The sequence below is a fragment of the Coregonus clupeaformis genome, unplaced genomic scaffold, assembly GCF_020615455.1.
Source record: "Coregonus clupeaformis isolate EN_2021a unplaced genomic scaffold, ASM2061545v1 scaf2401, whole genome shotgun sequence".
NCBI classification, from domain to species: Eukaryota; Metazoa; Chordata; class Actinopteri; order Salmoniformes; family Salmonidae; genus Coregonus; species Coregonus clupeaformis.
In genome coordinates this window covers 40,831-60,000 of record NW_025535855.1, presented here as the reverse complement: position 1 = coordinate 60,000, position 19,170 = coordinate 40,831, and the positions used below count along the sequence as shown (strand labels likewise).

General features: G+C 48.2%; 1 pseudogene; it reads right to left on the bottom strand.

Moving 5' to 3' along the window:
- LOC123488613 overlaps positions 1-9,665 on the bottom strand; it is a 14,281-nt pseudogene extending 4,616 nt beyond the window's left edge.
- Between the last annotated feature and the right edge of the window lie 9,505 nt (positions 9,666-19,170).

The window sequence follows — 19,170 nt, the reverse complement described above, 5'->3', positions numbered from 1 at the left end:
CAACGTAAAACACCAAATAATGCATGCAGAGCAGAATTAGGCCAATAACCGCTAATTATCAAAATCCAGAAAAGAGCCGTTAAATTCTATAACCACTTAAAAGGAAGCGATTCCCAAACCTTCCATAACAAAGCCATCACCTACAGAGAGATGAACTTGGAGAAGAGTCCCCTAAGTAAGCTTGTCCTGGGGCTCTGTTCACAAACACAAACAGACCCCACACAGCCCCAGGACAACAACAACAACAACAACAACAACACAATTAGACCCAACCAAATCATGAGAAAACAAAAAGAGAATTACTTGACACATTGGAAAGAACAAACAAAAAAACAGAGCAAACTAGAATGCTATTTGGCCCTAAACAGAGAGTACACAGTGGCAGAATACCTGACCACTGTGACTGACCCAAACTTAAGGAAAGCTTTGACTATGTACAGACTCAGTGAGCATAGCCTTGCTATTGAGAAAGGCCGCCGTAGGCAGACCTGGCTCTCAAGAGAAGACAGGCTATGTGCACACTGCCCACAAAATGAGGTGGAAACTGAGCTGCACTTCCTAACCTCCTGCCAAATGTATGACCATATTAGAGACACATATTTCCCTCAGATTACAGCGATCCACAAAGAATTTGAAAACAAACCCAATTTTGATAAACTCCCTTATCTACTGGGTGAAAAACCACAGTGTGCCATCACTGCTGCAAGATGTGTGACCTGTTGCCACAAGAAAAGGGTAACCAGTGAAGAACAAACACCATTGTAAATACAACCCATATTTATGTTTATTTATTTTCCCATTTGTACTTTAACTATTTGCACATTGTTACAACACTGTATATATACATAATATGACATTTGAAATGTCTTTATTCTTTTGAAACTTCTGAGTGTAATGTTTACTGTCAATATTTATTGTTTATTTCACTTTTGTTTACTATCTACTTCACTTGCTTTGGCAATGTTAACACACGTTTCCCATGCCAATAAAGCCCTTAAATTGAAATTGAATTGAGAGAGAGAGACAGAGAGAGAGAGACAGAGAGACAGAGAGAGAGAGAGAGAGAGAGAGAGAGAGAGAGAGAGAGAGAGAGAGAGAGAGAGAGAGAGAGAGAGAGAGAGACAGAGAGGGAAGAAGAGATCAGAAGACAGAAAGGTGGAATGAGAGAGAGAAAAGAGGGATCATCATTACTTAACATAGAGTTTTAATTGACCACTAGGCAGCATTTCATTATAATACAATTGTCAATATGATATAAAACCAACCTGAGAGTCAGTCATCTGAAACAAATCCTTATAGGCCATATACACCTGGAATGAGTTGATCCCTGAGAGAGAGAGAGAGAGAGAGAGAGAGAGAGAGAGAGAGAGAGAGAGAGAGAGAGAGAGAGAGAGAGAGAGAGAGAGAGAGAGAGAGAGAGAGAGAGAGAGAGAGAGAGAGAGAGAGAGAGAGAGAGAGAGAGAGAGAGAGCGAGAGCGAGAGCGAGAGCGAGAGCGAGAGCGAGAGCGAGAGCGAGAGAGAGAGAGAGAGAGAGAGAGAGACAGAGAGAGAGAGAGAGAGAGAGAGGAAAAGACACCGATCAACCTGGTCAGTCAATTACTAATATACTAATACCCTTAGTAAAAGTATTTATCTTCAACTCGCAATCTGTGGATTCTATTTGATTAATAGACTGAAATTGTATGTTAAACATCACAGCATAGTCGAAAGATAAATGGGGCGTAGAAATCCGAAGAGGGGTGGCCTGCAGTGATAGGTGGGTGGGATGAGCTGAGGGAGGATGAGGGAGGCTGAGGGAGGCCGAGGGAGGCTGAGGGTTGGGATGTGGAATTGGAGACACGTGGGAGTGGAGTTGCTGGGTGGGGGGATAGAATGACGGTCAAAGATGTTTAAGGGGCAGCTCTTGGGGAGCTGTGGGAGGGACCATGGATCGCTGGTTCGGGTCCCCGTTTTTTGACCTTGTGGGAGATCTGTCGACGTGCTCTTGAGCAGGGCGTTGACCCTGGTTGCTTCTGTGTGTAACTCTGGATGGGAGTCTGTTAGATGACTAATGTGATGTAGATGTTGAGCGGCTTCACTGCTAGTAGACTGTATGTTTTAAATATTAAATACATATAAAATAATAATAATAATAAAATTTTCTTTAAAACTAACCAACCAACCCAATCAATAATTTCACCCACCAAACCAATCAACTAATAAATCAACCAGTCAGGTGATCAATAGGCCTAGCTTTCTCCTGCACCAGAACCAACCAACCCAATCAATAAACCCACCCACCAAACCAATCAACTAATAAATCAACCAATCAGGTGATCAATAGGCCTACCTTTCTCCTGAACCAGGACCAACCAACCCAATCAATAGACCCACCCACCAAAACCAATCAACTAATAAATCAACCAATCAGGTGATCAATAGGGCCTACCTTTCTCCTGAACCAGAACCAACCAACCCAATCAATAAACCCACCCACCAAAACCAATCAACTAATAAATCAACCAATCAGGTGATCAATAGGGCCTACCTTTCTCCTGAACCAGAACCTCCAGCTCGTCCTTGACCCCCGGGTTCCAGTGCGGCAGGTCGACGATGCAGCGAGTAGTCACAGCAACACTTCCTGTCAGCTGACTCCTGCCAGCGCTCAAACGCCTCCAGCAGGCTGTCACCCAGCTGAGGAGTCACATGGTCAACTGGAGGGGTCAGAGGTCAGAGGATAGAGGTCACAGGAGGTTAAAGGTTCAAGTTTTAAACTTTATCTGTCCCAGAGGGCGGTTTAGCTTTGCAGCAGGGGGCTCATGAGAAAAGCATGTGTGTGTATGAATGTGTGTGTATGTGTATGTGGGTGTATATGTGTGTGTGCGTGTGCGTGTGCGTGTTGATTGGCTAGACGCTTGAGGGAGGAGGTCATGTGTGCTTGTAAAATAGAGGTCATGTTTCAGCCCAGTACGCTCCGAACAAGGAGGAAGTGGTTCTGGCTAAGCAGGCAACGTGACGTCCGTAACACCTGCCAGTGTGTGTGTGTGTGTGCTGCGTGCATGCGCGCCAGTGTGTGTGTGTGTGTGTGTGTGTGTGTGTGTGTCACTATCACGTGGTCCCCACTCACTGATCATGGTGGTGCCCCCTGCCAGCGCCGCCCTGCTGCCCAGGTAGAAGTCATCTACAGGTGGACAGCCCCGGTGAGGCTTCATCAGACTGGTGTTGACATCTATACCTCCAGGTATCACCATACCACCATTAACCTCCAGGACCCTCACATCATCAGGCACCACCAGGTTAACACCCACCTGTCTATAGAGGAGACAGGGAGGAGGAGAGAGGGAAGAGGGTTAGGAGAGATGAGAGGTTTGAGGGGTGGTAGAGGGAGTGAGGAGGGAGATGGGGGAGTGAGGAGGGAGAGAGGAGGTTAGTGAGGAGGGAGTCAGGAGGGAGGGGGAGGTTGGTGAGGAGGGAGATGGGGGGAGTGAGGAGGGAGAGAGGAGGTTAGTGAGGAGGGAGTGAGGAGGGAGTGAGGAGGTTAGTGAGGAGGGAGTGAGGAGGGAGTGAGGAGGTTAGTGAGGAGGGAGTGAGGAGGTTAGTGAGGAGGGAGTGAGGAGGGAGAGAGGAGGGAGTGAGGAGGGAGAGAGGAGGTTAGTGAGGAGGTTAGTGAGGAGGTTAGTGAGGAGGGAGAGAGGAGGTTAGTGAGGAGGGAGTGAGGAGGGAGTGAGGAGGGAGTGAGGAGGTTAGTGAGGAGGGAGTGAGGAGGTTAGTGAGGAGGGAGTGAGGAGGGAGTGAGGAGGTTAGTGAGGAGGGAGTGAGGAGGGAGAGAGGAGGGAGTGAGGAGGTTAGTGAGGAGGGAGTGAGGAGGGAGAGAGGAGGGAGTGAGGAGGGAGAGAGGAGGTTAGTGAGGAGGTTAGTGAGGAGGTTAGTGAGGAGGGAGAGAGGAGGTTAGTGAGGAGGGAGTGAGGAGGGAGTGAGGAGGGAGTGAGGAGGTTAGTGAGGAGGGAGTGAGGAGGGAGTGAGGAGGTTAGTGAGGAGGGAGTGATGAGGGAGTGAGGAGGTTAGTGAGGAGGTTAGTGAGGAGGGAGTGAGGAGGGAGTGAGGAGGGAGTGAGGAGGGAGTGAGGAGGTTAGTGAGGAGGGAGTGAGGAGGGAGTGAGGAGGGAGTAAGGAGGGAGTGAGGAGGTTAGTGAGGAGGGAGTGAGGAGGGAGTGAGGAGGGAGTGAGGAGGGAGTGAGGAGGGAGTGAGGAGGGAGAGAGGATGTTAGTGAGGAGGTTAGTGAGGAGGTTAGTGAGGATGGAGTGAGGAGGGAGTGAGGAGGGAGTGAGGAGGGAGTGAGGAGGGAGTGAGGAGGTTAGTGAGGAGGGAGTGAGGAGGGAGTGAGGAGGGAGTGAGGAGGGAGGAGGAGGTTAGTGAGGAGAGAGTGAGGAGGTTAGTGAGGAGGGAGTGAGGAGGGAGAGAGGAGGGAGTGAGGAGGGAGAGAGGAGGTTAGTGAGGAGGGAGTGAGGAGGGGAGTGAGGAGGGAGTGAGGAGGGAGAGAGGAGGGAGAGAGGAGGGAGTGAGGAGGGAGAAAGGAGGGAGTGAGGAGGGAGTGAGGAGGTTAGTGAGGAGGGAGTGAGGAGGGAGTGAGGAGGGAGAGAGGAGGTTAGTGAGGAGGGAGTGAGGAGGGAGTGAGGAGGGAGAGAGGAGGGAGTGAGGAGGTTAGTGAGGAGGGAGTGAGGAGGGAGTGAGGAGGGAGAGAGGATGTTAGTGAGGAGGGAGTGAGGAGGGAGTGAGGAGGGAGTGAGGAGGGAGTGAGGAGGTTAGTGAGGAGGTTAGTGAGGAGGGAGTGAGGAGGGAGTGAGGAGGGAGTGAGGAGGGTGTGAGGAGGGAGTGAGGAGGTTAGTGAGGAGGGAGTGAGGAGGGAGTGAGGAGGTTAGTGAGGAGGGAGTGAGGAGGGAGTGAGGAGGGAGTGAGGAGGGAGTGAGGAGGTTAGTGAGGAGGGAGAGAGGAGGGAGAGAGGAGGGAGGAGGAGGTTAGTGAGGAGGGAGAGAGGAGGGAGAGAGGAGGTTAGTGAGGAGGGAGAGAGGAGGGAGAGAGGAGGGAGTGAGGAGGTTAGTGAGGAGGGAGAGAGGAGGGAGAGAGGAGGTTAGTGAGGAGGGAGTGAGGAGGGAGTGAGGATGTTAGTGAGGAGGGAGTGAGGAGGTTAGTGAGGAGGTTAGTGAGGAGGGAGTGAGGAGGGAGTGAGGAGGGAGAGAGGAGGTTAGTGAGGAGGGAGTGAGGAGGGAGTGAGGAGGTTAGTGAGGAGGGAGTGAGGAGGTTAGTGAGGAGGGAGTGAGGAGGGAGGAGGAGGTTAGTGAGGAGGGAGTGAGGAGGTTAGTGAGGAGGGAGTGAGGAGGGAGTGAGGAGGTTAGTGAGGAGGGAGTGAGGAGGGAGTGAGGAGGGAGTGAGGAGGTTAGTGAGGAGGGAGTGAGGAGGTTAGTGAGGAGGGAGAGAGGAGGGAGTGAGGAGGGAGTGAGGAGGTTAGTGAGGAGGGAGTGAGGAGGGAGGAGGATTAGTGAGGAGGGTGTGAGGAGGGAGTGAGAAGGGAGTGAGAAGGGAGTGAGGAGATCAGTGAGGAGGTTAGTGAGGAGGGAGTGAGGAGGTTAGTGAGGAGGTTAGTGAGGAGGGTGTGAAGAGGTTAGTGAGGAGGGAGGAGGAGATCAGTGAGGAGGTTAGTGAGGAGGGAGTGAGGAGGGAGTGAGGAGATCAGTGAGGAGGTTAGTGAGGAGGGAGTGAGGAGGGAGTGAGGAGGTCAGTGAGGAGGTTAGTGAGGAGGGAGTGAGGAGGTTAGTGAACAGGGGGAGAGAAAGAGCAGACCATGGATATGTCCCAAATGACACCCTATTCCCTATCTTTGACCAGGGCCCGTCCCCATGTTCACTGAGTAACATCACCTGGTTGCATCGAAGCTAACCAGGGCCTAGGTCACTGGTAGTGCACTATATAGGGAATAGGGTGTCATTTGACCCCATGTTGAGCTTCCATTTAGTGATGTTTTTCTATTGTAACGGTCACCTCTGACCTTCTCATCTAATGGGTTTGAGGAGGCAATGATAGAGGAGCCGAGGAATAAAGGAAATGCATTTGAGATTCTCCCGTGTCCTTACTTTATCAGGCCGTCTTCCACATAGATGTCTGCATACTGAGACTGGTCGTCATTCACTACTCGACCCCCTTTAATCAGCAACCTCTCACTCTGCACACAGGATGGAGGGAGGGATGGAGAGAGGGAGAGAAGGAGGGGGGAAATGGGGGAGAGAGAGGGAGGGAGAGAGGGAGGGAGGAGAGAGGTGGGGGAGAGAGAGAGGGAGGGAGAGAGGGAGAAGGGAAGTGGGGGAGAGAGAGGCAGGGAGAGAGGGAGGAGAGAGGTCGGGGAGAGAGAGGGAGGGAGAGAAGGAGGAGAGAGGTGAAGGGAGAGAGAGGCAGGGAGAGAGGGAGGGAGAAGGAGATAGGTGGGGAGAAAGATGGAGGGAGAGAAGGAGGAGAGAGGTGGGGGAGAGAGAGGGAGGAGAGAGAGGGAGGAGAGAGAGGGAGGGAGAGAGGGAGGAGAGAGATGGGGGGAGAGAGAGGGAGGGAGAGTGGGAAAAGAGAAACATGGAGAGACAGAGAGAGCGTGAGGAAGAGGGGAAGAGAGGAGAGGTGGAGAGAGAGTATCAGAGTGAGATTGTTTTCAGTCGTGATATTAGAACATTATCGATAATAACTTACTGAATGGAAACATTGCAACAACTATAGGGACAGATAGTATTAGGAAGGATGTGTTTTTTTCTTTTGAAAGGGCGCCCTGATGTTCCGCCATCTCCCGCCGTCAAGGATACACGGCTACAGATAGTGCCCAGGAGAAAGATGGTACGTCTCCATGGCAACCCAACAGTCTATCTTCTTTGGTGCTGTAGCCTATCGTCTACAGGCTGAAGTGTTACCATGGAGATGTGACTGTCTGGAGCAACACTCTGTCTCTCTGCCTACTTCCTCTGATCTGGCGGACTCACTAAACACACACGCTTAGTTTGTAAATGATGTCTGAGTGTTGGAGTGTGACCCTGGCTATCTGTAAATGATGTCTGAGTGTTGGAGTGTGACCCTGGCTATCTGTAAATGATGTCTGAGTGTTGGAGTGTGACCCCTGGCTATCTGTAAATGATGTCTGAGTGTTGGAGTGTGACCCCTGGCTATCTGTAAATGATGTCTGAGTGTTGGAGTGTGACCCTGGCTATCTGTAAATGATGTCTGAGTGTTGCAGTGTGCCCTGGCTATCTGTAAATCAATTTTAAAAAAACAAGAAAATCGGTCCGTCTGATTTGCTTAATATAAGGAATTTGAAATGATTTATACTTTTACTTTTACTTAAGTATATTTTAACAATTACATTTACTCTTGATACTTAAGTATATTTCAAACCAAATACTTTTAGACTTATTTTACTGGGTGACTTTCCTTTTTATTTGAGTATTAAGGTATGTTTACTTTTACTCAAGTATGACAATTGGGTAGTTTTCCCACCGCTGGCCAGACTACACTACAGACATACATACTACAGACTATATCCAAACATTACCAAGGAGCCTGAAAGCTGTGCATGTATTCAATTAATAGCTTTATTCCACGTTTTCCACAATTGAAATACCTAGTTGCATGGATTGTTTTCTGAATACACCAACTATGCTAGGCTATCCCCTGTCAGAATAATAAAACCAAGACAGCTCTCTCTCCACAAGCTAGAACACTCTACATCGGTCTCTCTGTTTCTCTCTCGCTCTCTCTCTCTCTCTCTCTCTCTCTCTCTCTCTCTCTCTCTCTCTCTCTCTCCCCCCCCCCCCAGACTATTGTCTTTCTAATTCCAACCTGCAGCACTATATAAAACGTCAGCTCTTCACACAGAGTAAATCCCTGACAACAACTCAACCAATGTCAGACGGAGACAGGCAGCGCGATGCGGCGAGAACGGATGCATCGACTTGACACGTCGCGGCAGAACTGGTCACCTCTCTCCGCGACGGGGTCTAACATTACGTGGCCTGGCTGGCTGAAATGGGGAGAGTGGGCCAGGGCAGATATCACACAGACCTACTACTCAAGCTGCTTGCTATCAACCGGCGACACTAAGAATGTAATCCCCGCCAACGGTATCAGGAGCTGGGGTTCATCTAGCCTAGGCTATAGTTTGGTAGCACCAGCAGTGCCGCCCTGTTGCCATCGGCAACCACAGCGTGCCCTTAATCTAGGCTATAATCATTGTTTCTCTGTAAAACAGAATATAAGAAACAAAAACTAGCTCCTAAAATACACATTTTGTAAGCCTATAGCCTACCTAGGAACCTCGAGGGGTGACAGGTTAGGCTAAGAATGTGGTGCTGAAATGGACAGCGCCGTAGGCTGTTGACAGCACAATGGCTATTCCGCGCTAGCCAGCCCGCCCGCCCCCCCGAAGGCCAGCCCCGCCAGGTGGGAGTCTTACCGGAAGGTGGGGGATACCATTCTCCTGGTGGTCAGTACAGGACATGCTCTCTTTTTCTTTTCCCGCAGACAGTGAACTCAGAGCCGGGTAGAACGCCCTAGCTGCAACACCTCCTTTTGTCTTCCGGTGCAGTGCAGTCAGAGGCGCCAGGATGTTCAGTCTCTCTCTCTCTCTCTCTCTCTCTCTCTCTCTCTCTCTCTCTCTCTCTCTCTCTCTCTCTCTCTCTCTCTCTCTCTCTCTCTCTCTCTCTCTCTCTCTCTCTCTCTGTGTATGTGTGTGTGTGTGTGTGTGTGTGTGACAGAGGCTGGGATAGCTGCCAAAACGGCGCAGTTCAATTCATCAACACACATAGCCTAATAGCCTACCTGGCTGTCACCGGTTCAGGTGATATGGGCAGCCTAGAAAATCTGCGTAGCCTATTTTAGGAACAGCCTAGCTGACTGCATCGCAATGCAGAACAGAGTAGGCTATACACGGAAATGTAGCATCTACAAGCCATTTGCCCTACTTTTAATCAGAGCTGGCCTATGAACATGGGCGACAAAAAAAACTGTTTCCTTTTACCTTTCCATTCTCCTGACCGGAGTGACACTGCCTCCCTGCCGGGTACTTAATCTCCACACCCGGCCTCCCATCCTCTCTCTCCCCGGGTGAGTTGACCTGAGAACCGCCCCCCCGGACCTCACTGGCCTCACTAGCCGTCTCAGGAACTTCGCCGTCGGAGTGGTCGAGGAGCCTGTCCCGGCTGACGCTCCTGGGAGTCCTGGTTCCTCTTCTTCCCGCGGCATAGTTATCACAGTCTACAGTCTTACTGTCGCAGGTGCCATCCGCCGAGGAAAACATCCCGTAGGATTTCCGTTGGTTCGGCCCGGTTGTAATCGGTCCTGCCAGGTAGACCGGTAGCTCGTTCTCCCGGTTCCACTGCCTCCTGCAGTCAGACATGATAACAATAGCCTATCTAGTCAAAATAACAACACTGCGGATGTAAAAAGGTTTGAGATTTGATTGAGATTTGATCGGTTAAATGGGTCAAGGCCAGTCTTTTTACGCCGTCGTCGACGGTCTCGCGCTGTGTTTTGGTGCGACGTGAACTTTGACGCGTCTCTATTAGAGGAGAGGACCACGATGATGATGATGTAGCCTGCACTAAAGTGATGTAGTGCTCTAGTTTCTATCGGAGCCAGGGTGGCAGAGGGAGAGAGAGAGAGAGAGAGAGAGAGAGAGAGAGAGAGAGAGAGAGAGAGAGAGAGAGAGAGAGAGAGAGAGAGAGCAGTGTGTCACAGCTGGAGCCAGTTGGAGATGAAGGACTGGAGTTCAGAAACCACTGTCAGCAGACACCCCCACCCCACCTCCTTCTCTTCCACTCTCTTTACCCCCCTTTCTCCCCATCCTTCTATCCCACCCTGAATCTCCCCCTCCTCCCCCCTCCCCCCTCCCTCTCTAATAGAATGGGCTGTTGATAGAGCGCTGACATCATCACATCAGGGGATTAACTGGTGACCCACATCTGGAATGGACAAAACAGATTGCTAAACGCTCTGCTGTGTGACTGTTGTTTGTCTGCTGTGTGTGTGTGTGTGTGTGTGTGTGTGTGTGTGTGTGTGTCTTTGATGTGTATGTGGTGGTTGGGTGTCTGTTGTGTGTCGGTGCTCTGTGGATATCCACATATTTTAACAGTTGCTGATTTCTGTATTTCCCTTTTTGTAGTGATGTTTTGACCATTGATTGTCCTGGTGTGGCCTGGACAGGTCAACTGTCAAACAAACATTGCAGAGCCTCAAAAACACGGTTGAAACTGTCATTTTGATGGATGGTCAGTCCTTGCATCCATAGCACTGTATGAATTTGAGAGTGGTTGTCCAACCTCATCCCTCAGCTGTTTACAGTGGCGGGTGTCCACTTAGTTGTTGTTTGAACAGCAGATTGCCCCTTTAAAATGTGAAACAAATTGTTTTATCTGAAAGATGTCTCTAATGCCTTCCTGCTGATTGGCTGGAGCTACAGACTCTTTACTGGCGTGTCTCAAACGGCACCCTATTCCCTATATAGCGCATTACTGTTGACCAGGGTATAAGGAATACATTTCCATTTGGGACCCACACACACACACACACACACACACACACACACACACACACACACACACACACACACACACACACACACACACACACACACACACACACACACACACACACACACACACACACACACACACACACACACACATACACACGTTGGTATATCAGACCAGAACAGAGACAGGCGCTGTCTTTTCAGCAGTGACTCGTTACCAATTCTCCAATGTGAACAATTACAGGGGATTACTAAAGCAGCCACACCGCATATTCTCAAATGACACTTTACCATCATGCTTTGTTCTTTTTACAGGTTCATGTGTTCTATTTACATGTTCTATGTCTTTACTCTTTCATGTAGCCCTGTAGACTCAGGCATTCCGGAACGTCTGAATGTCTACTAGAACGTCTGAATGTTCTACTAGAATGTCTGAATGTCTACTAGAATGTCTGAATGTTCTACTAGAATGTCTGAATGTTCTACTAGAATGTCTGAAAGTTCTACTAGAATGTCTGAATGTCTACTAGAATGTCTGAATGTCTACTAGAATGTCTGAATGTCTACTAGAATGTCTGAATGTCTACTAGAATGTCTGAATGTCTACTAGAACGTCTGAATGTTCTACTAGAATGTCTGAATGTCTACTAGAATGTCTGAATGTCTACTAGAATGTCTGAATGTTCTACTAGAATGTCTGAATGTCTACTAGAATGTCTGAATATCTACTAGAATGTCTGAATGTCTACTAGAATGTCTGAATGTTCTACTAGAATGTCTGAATGTCTACTAGAATGTCTGAATGTTCTACTAGAATGTCTGAATGTCTACTAGAATGTCTGAATGTTCTACTAGAATGTCTGAATGTTCTACTAGAATGTCTGAATGTCTACTAGAATGTCTGAATGTCTACTAGAATGTCTGAATGTCTACTAGAATGTCTGAATGTTCTACTAGAATGTCTGAATGTTCTACTAGAATGTCTGAATGTCTACTAGAATGTCTGAATGTCTACTAGAATGTCTGAATGTCTACTAGAATGTCTGAATGTCTACTAGAACGTCTGAATGTTCTACTAGAATGTCTGAATGTCTACTAGAATGTCTGAATGTTCTACTAGAATGTCTGAATGTTCTACTAGAATGTCTGAATGTCTACTAGAATGTCTGAATGTCTACTAGAATGTCTGAATGTCTACTAGAATGTCTGAATGTCTACTAGAACGTCTGAATGTTCTACTAGAATGTCTGAATGTCTACTAGAATGTCTGAATGTCTACTAGAATGTCTGAATGTTCTACTAGAATGTCTGAATGTCTACTAGAATGTCTGAATATCTACTAGAATGTCTGAATGTCTACTAGAATGTCTGAATGTTCTACTAGAATGTCTGAATGTCTACTAGAATGTCTGAATGTTCTACTAGAATGTCTGAATGTCTACTAGAATGTCTGAATGTTCTACTATAATGTCTGAATGTTCTACTAGAATGTCTGAATGTCTACTAGAATGTCTGAATGTCTACTAGAATGTCTGAATGTCTACTAGAACGTCTGAATGTCTACTAGAATGTCTGAATGTCTACTAGAATGTCTGAATGTCTACTAGAATGTCTGAATGTTCTACTAGAATGTCTGAATGTTCTACTAGAATGTCTGAATGTCTACTAGAATGTCTGAATGTCTACTAGAATGTCTGAATGTCTACTAGAATGTCTTAATGTCTACTAGAATGTCTGAATGTCTACTAGAATGTCTGAATGTCTACTAGAATGTCTTAATGTCTACTAGAATGTCTGAATGTCTACTAGAATGTCTGAATGTCTACTAGAATGTCTGAATGTCTACTAGAATGTCTGAATGTCTACTAGAATGTCTGAATGTCTACTAGAATGTCTGAATGTCTACTAGAATGTCTGAATGTCTACTAGAATGTCTGAATGTCTACTAGAATGTCTGAATGTCTACTAGAATGTCTGAATGTCTACTAGAATGTCTGAATGTCTACTAGAATGTCTGAATGTTCTACTAGAATGTCTGAATGTTCTACTAGAATGTCTGAATGTCTACTAGAATGTCTGAATGTCTACTAGAATGTCTGAATGTCTACTAGAATGTCTGAATGTCTACTAGAATGTCTGAATGTCTACTAGAATGTCTGAATGTCTACTAGAATGTCTGAATGTTCTACTAGAATGTCTGAATGTTCTACTAGAATGTCTGAATGTCTACTAGAATGTCTGAATGTCTACTAGAATGTCTGAATGTCTACTAGAATGTCTGAATGTCTACACACCTCCCGAGTGGCGCAGTGGTCTAAGGCACAGCATCGCAGTGCTAGCTGTGCCACTAGAGATCCTGGTTCGAATCCAGGCTCTGTCGTAGCCGGCCGCGACCGGGAGACCCATGGTGCGGCGCACAATTGGCCCAGGGTAGGGAAGGGAATGGCAGGGATGTAGCTCAGTTTGTAGAGCATGGCGTTTGCAACGCCTGGGTTGTGGGTTCGATTCCCACAGGGGGCCAGTATGAAAAAATAAAATAATGATAATAAATGTATGCACTAACTGTAAGTCGCTCTGTCTACTAAAATGTAAATGTGAAATGAATGTCTACTAGAATGTCTGAATGTCTACTAGAATGTCTGAGAATGTTCTAAATGGGCTATGAAAACAACCCAAACAGTTGAAGAGAACTTAACTAAGAACATTTGTGCTGTTCAATTGGAGATGTGATGGCCTTTGCCCGGTTCAACCCGGGCCAGCATAACACAACTCATCAGAGTGTCCAGTACATTAGGTAATGTACCGTAACGCTGGACGCCAACCACCACAGAAGAAGAGGTGAGGGCGACAATGGTAGACAGGGTCTTTCGCCCCGCCTGTCGGGCTCTGTTTTCCCACAGTTCTGTTAACTACGGTGAGGGCAGGTGTTCGGCAGGCTGGAGCGAAGTATTGTCCCCCGCCTCCTGCTAGCTAGTAAGGAGGACTCCTGTACACAGCAGGCTGGAGCGAAGTATTGTCCCCCGCCTCCTGCTAGCTAGTAAGGAGGACTCCTGTACACAGCAGGCTGGAGCGAAGTATTGTCCCCCGCCTCCTGCTAGCTAGTAAGGAGGACTCCTGTACACAGCAGGCTGGAGCGAAGTATTGTCCCCCGCCTCCTGCTAGCTAGTAAGGAGGACTCCTGTACACAGCAGGCTGGAGCGAAGTATTGTCCTGCTAGCTAGTAAGGAGGACTCCTGTACACAGCAGGCTGGAGCGAAGTATTGTCCTGCTAGCTAGTAAGGAGGACTCCTGTACACAGCAGGCTGGAGCGAAGTATTGTCCTGCTAGCTAGTAAGGAGGACTCCTGTACACAGCAGGCTGGAGCGAAGTATTGTCCCCCGCCTCCTGCTAGCTAGTAAGGAGGACTCCTGTACACAGCAGGCTGGAGCGAAGTATTGTCCCCCCGCCTCCTGCTAGCTAGTAAGGAGGACTCCGGTACACAGCAGGCTGGAGCGAAGTATTGTCCTGCTAGCTAGTAAGGAGGACTCCTGTACACAGCAGGCTGGAGCGAAGTATTGTCCCCCGCCTCCTGCTAGCTAGTAAGGAGGACTCCGGTACACAGCAGGCTGGAGCGAAGTATTGTCCTGCTAGCTAGTAAGGAGGACTCCTGTACACAGCAGGCTGGAGCGAAGTATTGTCCTGCTAGCTAGTAAGGAGGACTCCTGTACACAGCAGGCTGGAGCGAAGTATTGTCCCCCGCCTCCTGCTAGCTAGTAAGGAGGACTCCGGTACACAGCAGGCTGGAGCGAAGTATTGTCCTGCTAGCTAGTAAGGAGGACTCCTGTACACAGCAGGCTGGAGCGAAGTATTGTCCCCTGCCTCCTGCTAGCTAGTAAGGAGGACTCCGGTACACAGCAGACTGGAGCGAAGTATTGTCCTGCTAGCTAGTAAGGAGGACTCCTGTACACAGCAGGCTGGAGCGAAGTATTGTCCTGCTAGCTAGTAAGGAGGACTCCTGTACACAGCAGGCTGGAGCGAAGTATTGTCCTGCTAGCTAGTAAGGAGGACTCCTGTACACAGCAGGCTGGAGCGAAGTATTGTCCCCCCGCCTCCTGCTAGCTAGTAAGGAGGACTCCTGTACACAGCAGGCTGGAGCGAAGTATTGTCCCCCGCCTCCTGCTAGCTAGTAAGGAGGACTCCTGTACACAGCAGGCTGGAGCGAAGTATTGTCCCCCGCCTCCTGCTAGCTAGTAAGGAGGACTCCTGTACACAGCAGGCTGGAGCGAAGTATTGTCCCCCGCCTCCTGCTAGCTAGTAAGGAGGACTCCTGTACACAGCAGGCTGGAGCGAAGTATTGTCCTGCTAGCTAGTAAGGAGGACTCCTGTACACAGCAGGCTGGAGCGAAGTATTGTCCCCCGCCTCCTGCTAGCTAGTAAGGAGGACTCCTGTACACAGCAGGCTGGAGCGAAGTATTGTCCCCCGCCTCCTGCTAGCTAGTAAGGAGGACTCCGGTACACAGCAGGCTGGAGCGAAGTATTGTCCTGCTAGCTAGTAAGGAGGACTCCTGTACACAGCAGGCTGGAGCGAAGTATTGTCCCCCGCCTCCTGCTAGCTAGTAAGGAGGACTCCTGTACACAGCAGGCTGGAGCGAAGTATTGTCCCCCCGCCTCCTGCTAGCTAGTAAGGAGGACTCCTGTACACAGCAGGCTGGAGCGAAGTATTGTCCTGCTAGCTAGTAAGGAGGACTCCTGTACACAGCAGGCTGGAGCGAAGTATTGTCCCCCGCCTCCTGCTAGCTAGTAAGGAGGACTCCTGTACACAGCAGGCTGGAGCGAAGTATTGCCCCCCGCCTCCTGCTAGCTAGTAAGGAGGACTCCTGTACACAGCAGGCTGGAGCGAAGTATTGTCCTGCTAGCTAGTAAGGAGGACTCCTGTACACAGCAGGCTGGAGCGAAGTATTGTCCTGCTAGCTAGTAAGGAGGACTCCTGTACACAGCAGGCTGGAGCGAAGTATTGTCCCCCCGCCTCCTGCTAGCTAGTAAGGAGGACTCCTGTACACAGCAGGCTGGAGCGAAGTATTGTCCCCCGCCTCCTGCTAGCTAGTAAGGAGGACTCCTGTACACAGCAGGCTGGAGCGAAGTATTGTCCCCCCGCCTCCTGCTAGCTAGTAAGGAGGACTCCTGTACACAGCAGGCTGGAGCGAAGTATTGTCCCCCGCCTCCTGCTAGCTAGTAAGGAGGACTCCTGTACACAGCAGGCTGGAGCGAAGTATTGTCCCCCGCCTCCTGCTAGCTAGTAAGGAGGACTCCTGTACACAGCAGGCTGGAGCGAAGTATTGTCCTGCTAGCTAGTAAGGAGGACTCCTGTACACAGCAGGCTGGAGCGAAGTATTGTCCTGCTAGCTAGTAAGGAGGACTCCTGTACACAGCAGGCTGGAGCGAAGTATTGTCCCCCGCCTCCTGCTAGCTAGTAAGGAGGACTCCTGTACACAGCAGGCAGGGGAAAAGAACTCCCATAATACTTTTATTTCCTTTTTGACCCACATTTAAAAGTGTCACACAAGCATGAAGAACCTGTGCGGGCGTTCATGCAGGAACCAATGGGATGCTCGAGGGGGTGCGTTCATGCAGGTACCAATGGGATGCTCGAGGGGGTGCGTTCATGCAGGAACCAATGGGATGCTCTGGGGGGTGTTCATGAAGAAACTAATTGGATGCTTGAGTGGGGGGCATTCCTGCAATGTGCCAATAAATCAGCACAATCTCCTTGTTCTAGTTTTGTAGTTGCTGTCATCTGGGAACTAGAGCTGGGATCCCCGTGATGATGACCTCACAAAGGAAGAGTAACGGAAGCCCCGTACAATACAGAGAACTTAGCAAAACCAGGAAGTTGTGGAATTGAGGTGTTTCGTAACCATCACAGTTAAAACAGCAGAGCAACATCTATCTGGTAAAGTCCACTAAGCGTGTAGAGGGCCTAAAGAAAGTCTGCATCTCCTTTAGATTTCTTCACATTTTATTGTGTTACAAAGTGGGATTACAATGTATTTAATTGTCTTTTTTTTTTTGTCAACGATCTACACAAAAGACTCTGTAATGTCAAAAGTGGAAGAAAAATTCTAACTTTTTTTACAAGGTTATGAAAAATAAAACACTACTATACCTTGATTAGATAAGTACACTCTTGGGGAAAAAAAGGGTTCTTCGGATGTCCCCATAGGAGAACCCTTTTTGGTTCCATGTAGAACCCTTTTTGGTTCCAGGTAGAACCCTTTTTTGTTCCAGGTAGAACCCTTTTGGGTTCCAACGAAAAACTCCTCAGTATTTGCCGATGTCAAGCATACCCATAACATGATGCAGCCACCACCGTGCTTGAAAAGAAGGAGGCAGTTAAGTGTATTCCTTTGCCGTGTTTTTTTTTGCAGTGTTACTTTAGTACCTTGTATTCTGTATATTTTGTATTCTGTATATTTTGTATTCTTCTTTTCACTCTGTCATTTAAGTCATTATTGTGGAGTCACTACAATGTTGTTGATCCATCCTCAGTTTTCTCCCGTCACAGACATTGAACTCTGTAGCTGTTTTAAAATCACCAATGGCCTCATGGTGACATCACTAACAGTTTCCTTCCTGTCCCGCAGCTCAGTTCAGAAGGACGACTGCATCTTTGATGTGTCTGGGTGGTTTAATACATCACCCACAGGATAATTATTAACTTGACCGTGCTTAAAGAGATATTCAATGTCTGATGTGTTATTGTTACCCATCTACCAATCACTGCCCTTCTTTGCGAGGCATTGGAAAACCTCCCTGGTCTTTGTGGTTGAATATGTGTTTGAAATTCACTGCTCGACTGAGGGACCTTACAGATAATTGTATGCGTGAGGTACAGAGATGAGGTAGTCATAAAAAAATAATGTTAAACACTATTATTGCACACAGAGTGAGTCCATGCAACTCATTACGTGACTTGTTAAGCACATTATTACTCCCGAACTTATTTAGGCTTGCCATAACAAAGAGGTTGAATACTTATTGACTCAAGAAATGTCAGCTTAATTTGTAAACAATGTCTAAAAACATAATTCCGCTTTGACATTATGGAGTAATGTATATAGGCCAGTGACACAAATTATCTTAATATCTGAAATTCAGGCTGTAACAAAATGTGGGAAAAATGTCTAAGTAGTGTGAATACTTTCTTAAGGCCCTGTACAACAAACAGTCGACCTAGGCTACACAGTCACACTGTTGATTCAGAAACAAGAGCGTGGCCCTGCGAGGCCTCCACCATTTCAGCACCACCAGCTGGCTGGACAGAACCTCTCCAGAACATCTCCAGAACCTCTCCAGAACATCTCCAGAACCTCTCCAGAACATCTCCAGAACATCTCCAGCGGACCAGCATTAGGCCTTATGCAGTGAATTGAGGTATTATGAGGAAAGTGAAAGCATATTGTTTAAAATCCAAAGCAGTGGTTTTAGCTCTTTGGTTAAGTTCTTGCTCCCGCTGTTGTTTTAATTTCTCCCATTTCATTTTGCTGAGGGCCCCACTCAGGCCACTCCCACTCAGGCCACTCCCACTAAGACAACTCCCACTAAGGCCACTCCCACTAAGACAACTCCCACTAAGGCCACTCCCACTAAGACAACTCCCACTAAGGCCACTCCCACGGAGACCACTCCCACTCAGGCCACTCCCACTCAGGCCACTCCCACTAAGACAACTCCCACTAAGGCCACTCCCATGGAGACCACTCCCACTCAGGCCACTCCCACTAAGACAACTCCCACTAAGGCCACTCCCACGGAGACCACTCCCACTCAGGCCACTCCCACTAAGACAACTCCCACTCAGGCCACTCCCACTTCATGCCTCTCACTTCTCCCCACCATTTTCAGTAGGCCTGGCTAGCTACGTTACACCACGTACATGTCATATGCCATATTTGGTAAGAGCTTTCTGATTGTATTGTGAATGACACGACTCACTCAATTGACCAGTCACATTTATTTACTACGCGATTTTTATTTTTATTTTTATTAATCAGTTACCCAATCAAGGCAGAAAAAGCCTTTTCTCACTAACACTCACAAACGTAAACGTCTGGAGTTTGCTAAGCGGCATGGGCGGCTTGTTCAATAGGGCGATATGGGCGACGCACTGCCAAACGGGAAAAGGAAGGGATTTTTTTTCTAATCAATTATATCACGGCAACAGCAGTTATCAGTGTTCACGTCTGATCTGCCAGCCACTAAATGTCAAATCAGGCTAAAGTCGTGCTTCAAATGGCCCCGCCCGATTTCAGTCAGGTTGAAAATCGCCCAGAAGTCTCTCATAGCCTGTCATGTAAAATCTATTTTTTTCACATTTCAAAGCTTTCAATACATTCTCTATGGGTGTCTGTGGGCATGCACTTACGCGCTTTCGTCATACGTGACGTAACGTTGAACGTAACTAAGACAATGGCGGCTAGCAGCGTCTATGTTGCGACCTGCAGTGTGGCGTTATTTTATGTTTTTAATTTGTAGACTTAGTTTACAAACATTCTGCAAACATTCTGCTTTGGACTGATCTTCGGTTTTTGACTGATCTTGTTGATCGTGTACATACCCGCTACGAACGGACTAAATAATGAAAACGCTGCTGGCAGCGG